General features: G+C 42.0%; 1 long non-coding RNA gene across 1 annotated transcript; it reads left to right on the forward strand.

Annotated features, from left to right (window-relative positions):
- The first annotated feature begins 446 nt into the window (after positions 1-446).
- LOC135246892 (uncharacterized) lies at positions 447-1316 on the forward strand. Its single transcript, XR_010328013.1, has 3 exons — positions 447-586; positions 760-781; positions 926-1316. It is a non-coding gene; the product is annotated as an uncharacterized LOC135246892 (long non-coding RNA).
- Positions 1317-4884: the final 3568 nt, after the last annotated feature.

Here is a 4884-nt window from a genome sequence, read left to right on the forward strand (position 1 = left end):
GTGAAAGCACCAGGAAAAGCACTGCGTTACTTCCTATAGAAATACTCAAAATGCATGTGGCCCGTTCCTGGATATCTGTCTTGCATCAGACCGCCCATCGACGGATACCTGCTTCCTGCTACTGCTGTTAAGATGCCCATTCTTCAGGGGTGAGGAGAACATCTTGTCATGCGGTTATGTTGAAATCCCTAAAATGATCCTCATATTCTTTGGATTCAGGAGAGCCTTCTTTCAATAAAATCAATGAGATGAAGGACAGTGTCTCCTCACTGAAGTTCATCACCAGCATACTCCTTCAAGCTGAGCTGCACATTCGAGCATATTCAGAAACGGTAACTACTTTACTTTTTACAATGTGCTATTTACTGTTGTGTGTTCAGGAATTCTCACATAAGATAGGACTGCATGTGATCAGAAACATCAGCAAATGAACAACTCCAGTGACCTTTGACCTTCAACCCTGATTGTTTCTCTTCTGATCATCAACATCCTGCCACAGAAATGGCAACCAGGCTCTGTGATCCATCAGACAGCAAAGATGGTCATGTCCATGACACCGGCTTTGGATGTGCTCATGAGAGGAAGAGTATGCATTTCTCTCATTATTATCAGTGCTAAGTGTCGCACAGTTTTCAAAACATATTGTACTGTATAAAGACTGTACCTTCTATTGACCAAGATTCTCTGCCTGCTTGACTTTTTTATTAAGCAAAATATTCTATTCTGATACCTCCATTCTATTATATTTTCCTTTTCCAGCTTAAAAGCAGGACCAATCAATGTGAGTTTATTTATTTTATTATATTGTTTGATTAACTACCATCTATTTCCTTCTGTAACATATTTTATGTAGATCTTAGGGCCAGATTATCATGTGCTAGAGTCTCATGTAGTCTCATACTTCCTTTCTATTTTGATTTCTTAGTGACCAACAAGCAATTTTTGGAGCAGTTTGCTCAACACATGGATGAGAGTCATGTGAAAATTTCAGCCCTGAATAAAAAAGTAAGCTTCAGATGAATTTTATCCACATGTAAAGTATATGCCTCTGGAGAGTTTGTATTTGTCATAATCCATGTGTTTGTCCATTTTACATTAGAGACACTAAAGAAAAAATTAGAAGAATCGAAAGAATGCTTTCTTCCTCCCAACTGGAACCTGAAGGTGAGAAACAGAAATTAGTAATTGGCAAATTTCCCAGAATTGTATGAATACTGCTCGATACTGTCATACTGTAGATGAGTGTGATTAATTTCAGTTACTTTCAGAATGTGAAGCTTTAATGGAAGCTATGGCTGAAGTAGTGCACTGCTGTTTGTGCAATGTGAAATGTGTATTTACGCCATTTTATATTTCATAAAGGCATGTTTCGGAGAGTGCAAAGGAGATGCATGAAAATATGTGAAGAGAGAGATGCACTTGACTTGATGCTGGAGGAGAGAGAGAAAAGTGCTGATCTGGAGCAGGAGGAATTTAAGAAGACATTTCAAGAGAAATCTACAGCAGTGAGTACCAAGCAAGACTGTGTTAAGGGAAACCAAATATGACATCTAAATAAGGTAACCATGGCAATGGGAGAGTGAGGCTTCATGAACTCCATTATAGGTGGGACTACCGTGTGCTGTTAGTCATTGACATTGATATGAACCAAACTATCAAGTTTGGTCTCCATAGCAGACCACTTTGACTGGATCAATTTTATCAGCTGTTAATAACTCATAATAGCTCCACCCATTTCTTATTCCAAGTAACAGTCATTGGAGAGGAAAGGTAATAATATTGATGCTAATTTTAGAAGTAACAGTATCTGAGTTAACAATGGACAGACACTTAACAGAAAGCTTAAATTGTACTTGAATGATGAAGCTTTTGATTATTTTTTAACGTGCTGGAATCCTGTACAGGATAGATGAGTGTCACATGGTGTCTCATGGTGTCACATTCGCTCTCCAGTCCAGCTTGAGCAGGACTGGAGAGCGAAGCTGGAAAGAGTGATGGAGGAGAGGAGCGAGCACGAGCAGCGTGTGAAGAAGGAGATCCAGGCTCTGCTCCTTAAGCTGTTCAAGACTGAGCAGCTGCACCAGACCCAGGTGAGCACATCCAGCGAGTACCAATGCTCCACTCTACCCTCTCTAGTCAGGTCTGGCTCCTATTATAGGATTGCATCCATATGTGTGGGTCTTAGAAACATCTTTAATCTCCATGTTCTCCTATTCCATTGCAGATAAGTGACTATGAGGTCAAGTACAGGGACTCACTAAAACTGGTGTCTGAGCTGCAGCGTCAAATCGAGGAGCGTGAGGTGAGAGGCTGAAATAGAGGTCGACAGGAAGATCCGTATTTGTGAGTGTGTGTGTGTGTGTGTGTGTGTGCATGTTCTGGCAATGAATACTTGCCTCACCTGTCAGATCTTTTGCTGACTGTCACTTGTCTTTCTCCAATGCAGTTCTTCAGAACAAACGGAGAAACTTGGTAAAAGGACACTATCAGTTGTTTTTTTAATTGGTATCCCTGACAGAACATAATTACCCTCTTTTCCCTCATATTCAAAGCAAAAGCAGCAAGCGATGTCCTTGAGCCGAAGAGAACGATGGCCATGTCTCGGGAGATATATTGGAGCACCACATGAAGAAGGCCTCTAGATTATTAGATGATTGTTTGTACTGTTTAGAGGAGGCATTCACATCCACCTGGCCTCCTGTGGTTAAGACCACACTCACGCCATGGCAGGCATATGAACCCACACCGTACAACCAATCAAAGCCCTTACTGCTGAGAGACGGGTATACATTCGTTAACAGACCAGAAAACTCTCATAGCACAGTGAATACATTTTACGACATTTGACCAAACTCTGAGATCAGTCCAATAATTCCAATTTATGACTCCTGTATAAGATTTTAAAAATCAATAATTTTACGCTTTTGGAGTTTCATTGTACATGGCAACAAAGCGAGTGAAATTCAGTGTTTATTAATAGTAAAACAATGGTATGTGAGAACAGTTATTGCTCACACATGGACACAGATGGGAAAGGAGATGTTTAGAGATGTTTGTGCAGCATGGCTGTGAGCTTCAGGTGCTCATTGGTCAGTGTCATGGCGGACGTCACATAAGCAATGAGAACAGGGCCGACCACACTCAGATCACACAGCTCCTGCAGAAGACTGACAGCATGGAGGAGAGGAACAGAGGAGGCTCCTGCAGCATGAGAAAAAGACATCAGAGAAGATCCAGAGGGAAGTGGACGAAGAGAAGAAATAAGAAGAGGAAAAGAACATAATAAAGGAGGGAGGGAATAGGCAGGAGCTCCAGGGAGTGACACAGATGAGAAAAACAGCAGGAGGATTGGGTGATTTAAGCATAATGTCAGAGGAAAGGGAATATTCACACCGCATTTTTTCTCCAGAGCTGAACCTCTCCTGGTGAAAACCCCTGTTATGACACTACTTGGGGGCCTGGATGGATGACCTCGATTTTCTGCACCGCATTTTAATAAACACGGGCTGTTAATTTTCTCAGCTAATTTAATACCTCAGGCCATAATCTGTACAATCTCTGATTATTTGCTTTAACAGATTCCTATTTATCCCGTCTTTAACTGTTGATACCAGACTAGTATAAACCATTTAATCATCAATGTTTCAGTATTTTTACTTTCCTTACTGTGTATTGGGAGGCTCAGGCTTGATCTTGCCCATTTTTTAATTTGCTGTTTTGGCTGACCGTGAAACATGGCCTCTGCTGACCTCGCCTGGTCACAGATGAGTACAGCATCAGCATTAACCCCCTGCAGGATATCTCACTCCGGTATAGAGACTTAAACATTAAAACAAAGAGTGGTTGGTATGAAGTTATTGTCTAAGTTAAGTTGATTAATCAGTGTTGTTTATTTGTTTATTTAGTGGCCTCCCCTTGCTCTCATACCTTCTGTTTCCGTCTTGTAGGAGGGTGTAGTTACAAGGCAAAAGCCACACATTTACACAGACAGTGGTGGAATGGTCATTGGTCACAGGTGTTTCTCACATGCAGGTCCAGGCACCATGAACATCTGACCACCAGCACATCCCCTACATCTGAGAGGTTACACAACACCTTCACTTCCTCACATACATTAATTCCCCAAGCTGTCACTACAAAAGAGAATTTAGTTCTCATTTACTGTCTGATGAAATGAAGATTTTTTAATTTTGAAAATGGATACGGTGAGAACATAGGTAATTGGATATTGAGGGCAATAGAGTGTGAAGTGAGATTGGGGTAGTTGGAGCAACATTCATATCCATTATATATGGCAATGGTATATGCTGGCAGGTGAGTGTCTGCGTTGTGAAAGGCTTGCATATTTTCACCACTAGGTGTCAGTAAACTCCCACTAAAATCCCTTTTCAGTGAATGTGGGGAAATGATGGTCTTTCTCTGGGACATAACCAGACTTCTGTCAGGATCACTGTCATCACAGTAGAACTTTATTGACAATAAAGGCAATACAGTTATGTTTGGTGGTATGGCTCTGTTCTGGAGCTCTCCCGCCAACCACGTAGCCCGCATGGATAAGGCCGGGAGGCCAGCAGCCAAACCCCCCTAGAGGGGTACACACAGAACAGATCCAGCAGCAAAGCAAGTTCTTAACACATAGGGATGGAGAAATGCAATTTCTTAACACATAGGAATGGAGAAATGCAACTTTTTGACGCATGGGGATGGAGCTGGGGTGGTGGAGGGGATTTACGAAGCAACGTGCAACGCTTGCATGCAGGAGGAGCAGCCGAATGAGTAGAGGGAAATATACTACCGACTACGTCAGTGCAAATGAATCCTCACTCGTTGCATAGGCCTACCGGAGGAGCCAGTAGTAGCAGCAGCAGGAGCATGGTGGCAGTA

Source organism: Anguilla rostrata, unplaced genomic scaffold, assembly GCF_018555375.3.
Source record: "Anguilla rostrata isolate EN2019 unplaced genomic scaffold, ASM1855537v3 scaf0959, whole genome shotgun sequence".
In the NCBI taxonomy this organism is placed as follows: Eukaryota; Metazoa; Chordata; class Actinopteri; order Anguilliformes; family Anguillidae; genus Anguilla; species Anguilla rostrata.